Source organism: Lithobates pipiens, unplaced genomic scaffold (genome assembly GCF_037356315.1).
Source record: "Lithobates pipiens isolate NorthernLeopardFrog02 unplaced genomic scaffold, aLitPip1_a1.2 Scaffold_28, whole genome shotgun sequence".
Taxonomy (NCBI): Eukaryota; Metazoa; Chordata; class Amphibia; order Anura; family Ranidae; genus Lithobates; species Lithobates pipiens.
The window spans coordinates 39,346,509-39,358,637 of record NW_027507789.1 but is presented as its reverse complement, the minus strand read 5'-3'; positions in this window follow the sequence as shown (position 1 = coordinate 39,358,637).

Here is a 12,129-nt window from a genome sequence, read left to right as displayed (position 1 = left end):
TCTTGGGGATGTCTTTTTTTTAAATATATGGCTTGAAGAACTTTAAACAGGAGAGGAGTTAGGGCATGGGATACTCCAAAGAATGATTAGCAAATAGCTATGAGAGGACAATCTTCTCCTTAGGTAATTGTAAATATTGGACAGTCTAAGCCCTTGTACACACGGTCGGAGATTCCGACGGAATGTGTCCTATCGGACCGTTTTGTCGGATAATCCGACTGTGTGTGGTATGCATCGGACTGTTTCCGTCGGAGTATCCGACGGACCAAGTTTTCCAACTTGTCCGTAAAATTTTCCGACAAAATGCTCCGATCGGACATACTCCGATCAGGTGTAGCCTACTCCGACGGACAAAGTGCCACGCATGCTCAGATCAAATTCCTAGACCAAAGCTATTGGCTACTAGCCTGAACGTAGTCCCATCGTAACAAAATAACATCATCACGTTATGTACAATCGGATTTTCCGACAACTTTGTCCGACCGTGTGTATGCAACAGTTTCAGACAAAATCCGTTGGACAAAATCCGTCGGACAAAATCCAACGGATTTGGTTGTCAGAATGTCCGACCGTGTGTACAAGGGCTAAGGCTTCACAGCTGTAGACCATAAGGCAATTTTCTTTGACATTTGGTTACCTTGTGCCACTGCACAACTATTGGCATCCAATGCGATTTCCAGGACACTGCCCAGTCACCGTGATTAATTCAGGGTCTTTACTCACAAGTCCTCAGGACGGCTGCCACCTTCCAGCTTCCTCCGGACATGGTCATGTGAGAGGGACACAGTCCTTCTCCAGACCAGATCCCTGATGATGAAGTCCTACAGCCAGCTCCTTGGAAGATTAGTCCAGACCATCAGCCCTGACACCGCTGATGACTCAAGAACAGCTACACAGTTCATGGGCTGCCTAAGGGCCACAGTCCCTCAAGCTTTGAACCCTCTTGGGAAGAGAGTTCAAGCTCCCAAGAGATTCAGATTATTTATCACCTCCCCAGCTACCTTCTGGACACACCTCTCCAGGGATTGGCTAGGGTACGATAAATATTCAGGCTGGTTATTTGCATCTCCCTCCCTATGCTCTGCTTTCAGAGGCAGGAGGAAGCAAACAGACTTCTAGCCTGTGGAACCCTGAACAGACCAGAGCAAACGATCACTGCTTTCTTGACTACGGAAGGAGCCAAAACCTGAATTTGTCTAGCATTCTACGCAAGGAGGGTGGTACATGTACATATGCACAACATGTAAAAGAGATTGCCTTGTTGCATTCTATATAGCAAAAATTATATGGAGATCTTACCATTACAACCAGTACTGAGACAGATTTGTCCAGCGCCCAAGGCAAAGATGTGGAAATGCATCCCCTTCTCCAGCTGCTAATGCATGATGTAGAATGGGTCTAACACTCTGCACTAATTTTCTGCACCCTTGCTCCAGCTGCCCATGGTTGGCATGGAGTGCAATGCTTGTGCGTGGCCAATTGCTTCCTTTCCTGCAGCTAGAAGGATTTCGCACACGCACAGGATCAAGCTGGAACCCACTGGGTGCCAGCCACTGGCCTGGAGCATGTGATGAAGGGGCGTATTCCACTGTGCCCAGGGCAGCTTCCCCTCCTGCCCCCCCCCCCCCCCCTGTCCTAGACCTGATTACACTTACTGTTTTAGCCTAATGCTGAGTACACACGACCGGACTTTCCGTCGGAATCAACTCTGATGGACTTTTCGACTGAGTTCCGACAAAATTCCGCTGAAACGGACTTGCCTACACGCGATCACACCAAAGTCCGATCTAGGGACTAGAAAAGGGAAATTCAATAGCCAGTAGCTGCCCTTGCGTCGTTGTTGGTCTGTCGGACCTGCATACAGACGAGGTTTGCTCGATAGGAACTGGTTTTGGCAGAGTTCCGGCGGAAAGATTTGAAACATTTTCTATTTCTAAAGTCCGTCAGATTTTTCGACAGAAAAAGTCAGATGAATCCCATACACAATCGAATTGTCCAATGGATTTGTTCAGTTGGAACTTTGCTGTCGAAAAAAAGTCTGGTTGTGTGTACACGGCATAAGTGACGCCCCATCCCATGACTGAGTTCAGGTGTGTCCAGTGAAAGGTACTGTTTGTGCTACAATATACAAAGACATTTTAGGGCCGGTTCACACAGCGAGGAGATGCGAGGCGACACGACTCGCCTCGCCTCGCTCCCGCAAGTCGCCCCCGTTCTGTACAATGGAACCGTTCTGAGAGGAGCGACTCGAGTCGCTCCGACTCAGAAAAAAGGTTCCTGTACTACTTCTGGGCGACTTCGGGGGCGACTTGCATTGACTTCTATACAGAAGTCCTCTGCAAGTCGCCGCTGAGGTCCCCGCAGGTCGCGGCGAGGCAAGTCGGAGACGCCTCCCCGCGCTTTGCTGTGTGAACCGGCCCTTAGGCTAGCAAAACATGTAAAGATTGCTCAGTGTACAGTCTACAGAAGACAGTGAGCAGGTAGGTAGGCTTATTTCATTGCAGAAAATATATTGCCTGCCTGTTCAAAGTTTATTTTATAATTCAACTTTAGTTCCACTTTAAAGAGGGAGTCCACTGGAAAAAAAAATATTAAAAGCCAGCACCTATAAATACTACAGCTGCTGACTTTTAATAAATGGACACTCACCTGTTCCAGGGTCCAGCGATGTTGGCAGCCGAGGCCAATCGATCGCTCGGCTCTCGGCAGCTGCCGCTGCCATTCTCGGTGAGGGAATCAGAAAGTGAAGCATTGCGGCTTCACTTCCCAGTTCCCTACTGCACATGCGCGAGTCGCGCAGCGCAATGGGAATGGTCCGCGCTGTCTCTGGGACCCGTGTGTGTCACAGCAGACAGTGCGCCAGGACAGGAAGAAGCATAGACTCCCGTGCGAGTCTATGCCCGGGAGTGGTTGCAAATAACTGTCTTAGGTATCTGCACCCCCCCTCCCCCCTGAAAGGTGCCAAGTGTGACACCGGGGGGGGGGGGGGGGGGGGTTTCCGATGAGCAGAAGTTCCACTATAGGGTGGAACCCGACTTTAGGAAAGAAACAAGTGAGTTGCTAACTTGTTTTTAAAGGTGCAATCCTCTAGAGCTGTCATCTTTATTCATTGTTCACTAATGCATGCTTTCTTCCAGGTCAGTTTCCCACTAAGTAGTAAAAAAAAGAGAAAGTTGAAAGTCCCAGGTACCTCCAAAAAAACAAGTTAGCAAAAGCAGCTACTATATTTCTGTTATAAAAGCTTCCTCTGAAGGGTTTTCAGTTAAGAACCTTCAGCAAAATGACTTAGACCCCCTAAAAATGTGAACAGGCAGGATTTTGATTGTAGAATATACAGGACATACCATGTCTTCTGCATTCACATTTTCTAAGTTGCCTGTTTGCAATGTTCATTGTGCTGCACGTGTCTCATCATCTCATCATACAATTTTGACACATGTTGTAATGTACAAACCTGCATGCATGCGCAGGAGTGGTCTTTGTGTTGGTCTGGCCATTCAAAAATGAAGGCGAACCCTAAGATGTTAGCGGCCAGCGAGGGTACTTGTGGATATCACATCAGTGGAGTGAAGGTGAGTATAGTTCCCCTTTAACCCGATGCAGACTGCCCCATGCACATTTACAATGGCAGGGTGGCTGCTCTGTGCAGAGTCACGTACAGGTACATGATTCTTAATTTCCGGGTCTGGGGCGCTCACGTGCTCCCACTTGGACACATCGGGAGCCAATCAGCGGGTCCGGAGGACGCGATGTCCACCAGGACTTGCCGACTGTTCGAGGCACAGGCAGAACGGCGATCTGCCTATGTAAACACGTGACAGTGCATATTTTTTAGCACTAATCCATACCTCCCCACATTTTGAGATGGGAATGAGGGACACCTACTACCAAACATATGTAGGCATAGGACACACCCCCTGCCACATGCCCTGAAAGGAGAATTAACCAAAAAAAAAAGGATAATTCAATTCACAAGGGCTTTTTGTTACCACTACTATTCCTTTATATTGGCTTTTAAAATGTACAAATGCAACAATTTAGAATTGGGATGAAAGGTTTAGGAGGAATGAGGGACAGAGGGACATATCAGGGACAGTCCCTCGAAATCAGTGACAGTTGGGAGCTATGCTAATCACTGTATTAATGTCAGTGGTCCCCAAAAGGTCAAAATTGTCAGTTAGGTGTCCGATTTGTCTGCCGCAATATCACAGTCTCGCTATAAGTCACTAAATTGGCAGTAAAAAAAAAGAATCCAAAAACCTATCCCATAGTTAGTAGACGCTATAACGTTTGGGTAAACAAATCAATATACGCTTATTGGTATTTTTTTTTTTTTTACCAAAAATATGTAGCAGAATACATATTGGTCTAAATTGATGAAGAAATTAGATTTTAAGTTTTTTATTGGGTAAGTTTTAGTATAGTAAGTTATAATATATATATATTTTTTTTCAACGTTTTCTTTTTTTTGTTTATAGCGCAGAAAATAAAACCGCAAAAGTGATCAAATACCACAAAAAGAAAGCTCTATTTGTGTGAAAAAAGAACATAAACGTTATTTGGGTACAGCATCGCACGACAGCGCAATTGTTAGTGAAAGTAACGCAGTGCCATATCGCAGAAAATGGCCTGGTTATGAAGGGGAGGGGGGACTTTCGCAGTTGAAGTTAAACCAGGGGTTCCCAACCTTTTGACGAGTGAGGGCCACTTTATCGACTTGCTAACCGGTTGCGGGCCACAATGAGCGTAAATGGGTGGCAGGTCTGTGTCCACTCTGTATATGTAGAGCAGACACGGATGCAACCCGCTCTACCCCTAAGGGCCCTCTGATCCACCCAGACAGAAGGGTGATCGGATTTCAGATAGGCGGGTGTAAATGGACATGAGTCCGTTTACATCTGCCGCTCTATAGAGGTGAATGGAGAGTCCGTTTAAGTCCACCTGAAAAACAGACAGGCAGACCCGATCAGACCGATCATGTGAAAGGGGCCTCAGACTGCTTTCACATTGATGCACAGCAGTTTACCTGCACCTCAATCTTCACTTCTTCCTCAGGATTCCTGCAGCTGGCTGGAACCACCGGTGGGTACTGCTGACAGGTGCTGGTACTGCTGACGAGTACTGTTGGCTGTTACTGCTGGCTAGTATTGCTGGCGGGTACTGGTACTGCTGGCAGGTACTGATGACTGGTACAGATGGTGAGTACTGGTACTGCTGGCGGGTAGTGGTACTACTGGCTGGTACTGCTGGTTGGTGCTGGTACTGTTGGTACTGGTACTGCTAGCTGGTACTGTTGGTTGGTACTGATACTGCTGGCTGGTACGGATACTGGTGGCTGCTGTCCCAGATCACGGGTTCCTGTGTCCCGACCCACCACCTCCAAGCATAATTGTGATAGAAGAATGCAGCTGCAGTAAAGAGTAGAGCCGGTGTCACAGGTGGCGTACATTTGGTATCACTCTGCCCGTGAAGGAGCCGGAACTATACAGGAAGCATTGGCTCTGCTTCCTCTAGCGGCGGCTCCGTTCTTCGCACTAATGATCGGAGATGGCGGGTCGGGAACCTGTTATCTGGGCTTGCTGACCCGCCACCTAAGGGCAAGACATGGCGAGCCACATGTGGCCCTTGGACCAGCAGCTGGGCACCCCTGGGTTAAACCAGTGGGTTTAGTTCTGCTTTGACTAGCAGTCCACCAATCAGATGACAGCAGCATTATTGCATATCGGGTCCTATTTTTGTTTACTGTATAAAAGTGGAAGAAATCATTTGACTTTTTTTCTGGAAATCCTGTAGGCTAAAAATATAACTAAGAATATGCAAAATGTTAATTTCAAGAAAGATCTACTGATAAGAAAGCAGGTTGTGTACCCTAGAGCGCCCACATGCACGCTTTACAGACTTTCACATAGACTTGCAGGTAGTATTTCCATTCCTCATTTCCTGATGGTGTGACTGGTGCTAAATAAAGCCTGTGTTCAGCCAGTCTTGTACTGGTTTCCACCAACTAATTGTCATGTGTTATTACACGCAACAAATACAGCTTTGCAAGCTACTTACTAAGAGGAAGTCCTTTTTTTAATTAAAAATACAGGGTGGCAGTACGGGCAAGTATGCCTAACAACACATACATAACTCAAACAATCAATTATAATAACAGTAAGCACGCCATTTATGACTCTCCCAACATATGCAATAAATTCAACTCCTGTGAGTCTTTGACTATGGCCAAATAGCTTTTTTAATATAATAAATATAATTAATCAAATCCAAGTGTGTATTCCCTGCAGTCACTAATGAATTGAAACACCCACAATGCACCTAGGAGCCAAAGACAGGTCACTGTACTGAGCTTTTTTCAAGCTCCAGTGTGCAATATGCCTAAAAGTGCTCAGACGTGAAATATGAACAAAGCATATCCGTCTATAGTGGGTACTTGTCTCAATTAGTGTTACTAAACCCACCACAGTAAAATAAGTCTGTATATGCAGTAAAGCATGCTTGTTATACTTACTGTGGAACCTAAGGGGTTAAAGCGGGAGTCCGCTGTTTTTTTTTTTTTTATTAAAGCCAGCAGCTACAAATACTGCAGATGCTGACTTTTAAAATAATGACACTTACCTTCCCAGCGCGCCCGCGATGTCGGCACCCGAAGCCGATCTCTCGATCGTCTATCGGGTGCTGCCGCCGCCATCTTGCGTATGGGAATCAGGAAGTGGAGCCTTGCGGCTTCATTTCCCGGTTCCCTACTGCGCATGTGCGAGTCGCGCTGCGCAATAAGGATGGTCCCCGCTGTCTCTGGGATCCGTGTGTTTCCCAGCAGACAGCGGGGGACCTTCGGAAAGGAGCGTAGATTCTGCGGAAAGGGGCGTACCTTCTGCAGATATCTATGCCGGAAGTGGGTGCAGATACCTGTACTGTACAGGTACCTGCACCCCCCTCCCCCCTGAAAGGTGCCAATTGTGGCACCGGAGGGGGGAGGGTTCCAATGAGCGGAAGCTCCACTTTAGGGTGGACCTCCGCTTTAATCCTCTGCATTATGTAAAAAGTCTTTTTGAACCTGTCCTTTCTGATCATCTCCTTCTTCTACTGTTCCTAATCTATCTGCTGATGGCTTGGGGGCAAGCTGCACATGCTCAGTTTTGTGTGTATTGCTAGAGAGTTTTTTTTTATTCTTGGGGGGTGCATGTGATCAGCACAGGGCCAATCAGCACTGTCCAGACAGAGGGTCAGGGGTCCTGCAGCCTCATAGGACAATAAGGGGGAGAATAAAATCTCCTCCTACAAGCTTTAACCAGGCACTGATAGAAGTCACAAGACTGTTATATACTGCTGATGAGAAAAGGTATTTTAGCAGTTTATAATTACTAAAATAATTGCATTTTCATGTTCTGTGTATTGTGGGGGACCAGATATAGTGAATGCAGGTTCCTGGGGTTAGTAACACTTAAAGGCTTCATGTACCCGGAACGTTTTTGCAACCTCTCCTGAACAATTTAACTTGACAGATAGGGGGTCATTTACTAAAGGCAAATTTGCTTTGCACTGAAAGTGCACTTGGAAGTAAAGTCACTGTAGATCCGAGGGGGACATGAAAGGCAAATAAAAAACAGCATTTTAGCTTGCACATGATTGGATGATAAAATCAGCAGAGCTTCCCCTCATTTCAGATCTACCCCTTAGATTTATAGCGTCTGCACTTCCAAGTGCACTTGCAGTGCAGTGGCTTTGCCTTTAGTAAATGACTCCCATAGTATCCCACGTTTAAAACATCCGTTTGCCTTTACGTGCCACATTTAATGGCATTTTGCAGCGTTTGCGTTTAGAAGCGTTTTTAAAAATAGCCAAAAAATAAAAAATGCCTGTTAGGGCCGGTTCACACTGCGGGCGATGCGAGGCGACACCGACTTGCCTCGCCGCGACCTGCCGCGACCTCAGCGGCGATTTGCAAATGACTTCTGTATAGAAGTCAATGCAAGTCGCCCCGAGGTCGCCCAGAAGTAGTACAGGAACCTTTTTTCTGAGTCGGAGCGACTCGAGTCACTCCTCTCAGAACAGTTCCGTAGTACAGAACGGGGGCGACTTGTCAGATTGCGGCGAGGCAAGTCGTGTCGCCTCGCATCGCCTGCAGTGTGAACCGGCCCTAAATGAAACACGGCTAAATGCGAGTTACAGCATTTAGAAGCTCTTGAAATGGCTCTTGAAATGCCTCTAAACTCAGCTTCTGAACCCATTTTTTTGCAAAAAAAAGCCCCTAAACTCAACTGCCTAGAAACAACTGTAAACGACCCTGTGTACATATTATGAATTTTATTACAATATTCGTATTAATCCTGCTTGCTTATCTTGTTGCTATTAATTTTATTACAATATGACGTACTAATCATGTTTATTTTGTATCATATCTCTGAAATTTTATTAAATATATACCAATTATTGTATTATGCCCATTGCTGTCATCACACAATATCTTACTTTATTATATTCAATGCCTCATCCTACCCTAGCAGTGTGTTTCATATAAAGTCCCAATGCCCCCATGTCCCCAAGTTTCCCCCTTTTTGTACTGATAAGATAACAGAGGAGAGTTCAGGAGCAGTTGAAAAAAATGCCCAACTGCTCCTAAACTTCCATTTACCAGCAGCACTGTACATGAGGCTGAGCACTAAGGCTACTTTCACACTGGGGCGTTGTGGGCGCTGGCAGAAAAGCAGCGCTATTCGGCCACTAGCGGGGCAGTTTTAACGCCCGCTAGTGGCTGAAAAAGGGTTAAAACCGCTCACAAAGCGCCGCTTGCACCAATTGCTTTCACCAATTGCTTTCTATGGGAAGGGGCGCTTTAGAAGCGGTAAATACACCGATCCTATAGCGCTCCAAAAATGTGGCTTGCAGGACTTTTTTGACTGTCCTGCAAGCAGACCGCTCCAGTGTGAAAGCCCTCAGGCTTTCACACTGGAGAGACAGCAGCGGCTGTTTCAGGGTGCTTTGCAGGCACTATTTTTTTAGCTCTGTAGTGCCCCAGTGTGAATTGGGCCTTAGTGTCATTTCTGTCTGCTGCTTCATCCCTCTGCTATCAGCATGAATCACTTCTAACAAGTTTTCCTGACATCAAGAGAAAAAAGGTGTCAGGAGAGGGACCTCAAGCTGATAGACAGCCTCAGCTCTGCTCCTGTGTGCTGTGTGAAGAGGGGTGTATCCCTTCCCTCCAATCAGTTCTCAGAGCTCGCCTCACTGAGCTCTGCAGAGTGTAATTTAAGCTCTCTGCCCCCTGGTTTTCTGACAGCTCAAACAAGCTTTATAAATTTGGCACCTTGAAGGGATGTACAGAAGAGAAGACTGCTGATAAACATGTATAACTTATGTAGGAGAATTTGTTTCATCCCTGTGTATCACTTGAGGCCAGTCACTTCACTGGGTATATATAAGGGCTTACAAATGCTTAAAAAAAAAAAAAGTATGGTAGAGAATGATCAGAAACATAACTTTTCTACCTGTGTACTCCCTGAAGACCCTAATAAAGTGAAACATCCACAATGCATCTTGGAGCCATGACATATTCCTATAGGCTTTAAGGGCACAGAGCAGTATTCTTATTCATGGCAAGTTTTTATTTTATTTTACTTGATAAAATTATGTTACTGGGTGCCATAAGTTTGATTGATTTACATATGCCATTCTGTTTAACCTCTTAGTGCCAGTGCCTCCCAGCCCTTTAAGAGGTTTATGACGCCGGGAGGTTGGCGCAGCTTAAGATCACATGACCGCCAAGATTGGCGGTCACATGGTCCGAAAACTCCCGATCACAAGGAGGTTTCGGATACGCACGTACGCTCCCGCCACAGGTCAGCTGAGGGCAATTCAGGCAAATATGCCGCCCCTCTGCCCTAGGGACCAGCCGCTGAGAAGCAAAATATTTGCGTATGGCCGGCGCCAGGGGGTTAAAGTATTTAAAGCCAAAGCGTTTTCTTTTTTAGATTTAGGCAGAGTAGAGAACGGTCAGAAATACTGTCAATTTATTTTTTGTTTCTGTTGTATCTCATCGTAGATTTACCTTTACTTCCTATCCTGGAAACATATTCTCTCCAGAGTGAGGGAAATCACCAATTAGCCGTCACCAGTACAGGTGCCCCTGCTGGAAGATTTCCTCTCACTTTGAGTTCTGGTGACAACAGGTAGATTTCCAATAATTTTCTGTTTGGATGACAAAAGGCCACCAAGACAAATAGGGTGAATATTTCCATGGAAACAGCAATAAAAACCTGAGAAAAAAAAAGTTTTAGCTTTTATTACAGTTTAATGACAGGCGGCATGAGTATGAACAGTGCTCCATCTGCTGGCAAAGTTCTAAAATGCATGTCAGAGTGAGACTATCTTACACTGGTACATACATGTACACCGGCAGCTCCTAAACTTGAGTTTAGGCGCTTTTGCCATTTTTTTTTATTTTTTTTTGCCAGAGCTTCTAAACTCAACTCCATAAAAGCCTATGGGGGTTATTTACTAAAACTGGAGCGTGCAAAATTTGGTGCAGCTCTGCACACAAACCAATCAGCTTCCAGGTTTTATTGTCAAAGCTTGATTAAACAAGCTAAAGTTAGAAGCCGATTGGCTACCATGCACAGCTGCATCAGATTCCGAGTGGACAAGTTTTAGTAATTCCCCCCACTATGTGTTCATGTACACATAGGGGGTTTACTAATGCTGGAGGAGTGCAAAATCAGACTCACTTCTGCATAGAAACCAATCAGGTTCCAGGTTTTATTGCCAAAGCTTAATTGAACAAGCTGAAGTTAGAAGCCGATTGGCTTCTATGCAGAAGTGAGTCTGATTTTGCACTCTCCAGCTTTAGTAAATAAACCCCATAGGCTTTTAGCAGGGTTTAGAAGCGGATGAGTTTAGGTGCGGTTAAACCTCTCTCTCCTGAACACAGAAGAATCGCATTCAGGGTGGGAACATTGTGACCACTGGCTGCGAGAAAACACAAAAAACGTGGCAAAAATGCAATTTTGCCGTGTTTTGTGGTAGGGTAGGCTAGTGTACATGAAGCCACACACAGCAAGGGCATGTAATAAATATTTGTTTCTCTCTCTCTTTTTTTTTTAAATACACAGCGGAAAAATAAAATTGTGATTAAATAAAATTATTGAAGAAAATGCATCAAGATTAAAAAAAAAAAAAAAAAAGTTTTTCACTTGCCGGTGTTCTATCACAAAGCTGTTACCCATCAGAAAGCCGCTACACGACCTACTGCACATGTGCGCTGCGTTCCACACATTATGTGTGATGGGTAGCGGCTTTATGATAGAATGTATTCATCTGATATTGACCACACTGAGCATGCGCAGTGGGAGCGCACATCAGATGACAATTAAAGAAGTATGAACAGCAGATGACCTATATGAACAATTGTAATAGAGAACATGACATGACAATGAAAGAATCTGATGTTTCCACCCTGCCATGTACTGTGCTTGCCAGCCTCACCGCCCTGCCTACTATGTCTCCTTGTGCATGCCAACCTCACTGCCCTGCCTGCCATGTATCCTGTGTGTCAAACTCACTGCCCTGCCTGCCATGTCTCCTTTGTGCCAACCTCTCCGCCCTGCCTGACGTGTCCTGTGTGAGGGCCCTCCTCTGACAACCCCTAATCAGGACTTCTCCCCTCTGTGTGCTTCCCTACATGGGGGGGCTCCTGTGTGTGCTCCCCTACATGGGGGGACGCCTCTACATAAGGGACTCCTGTGTGTTCCCCTAAATGTCCGCATACTTTGACGAGGTTCTGTACCATTTCCGTATTCTCTACCACCTCCTGTATCCTGTGGGCATCATCTGAGCACCTCCTGCACCATGTCTGCAATCTCTAACCATCTCTTGTATCATGTCTGCAATCTCTAACCATCTGTTGTCTTTTCTGAATACACAGATGGTGTACAGAAAGCTCCCCTAAAAATGTGATTTCTGCTTGTGTGATTGGCTCACCGATTTTACCAGAAGTCTGCACTAAATACAAATCAGATTTTGGGCATCCCCTGCAACAACAATTTCATTTTTTTGGGGGGGAAGATACCCTCAAAAGGGAAATTACATCTAAAAGGGATGCAGACTGTCAAGTTCCTCATTAGAGCCCTGCAG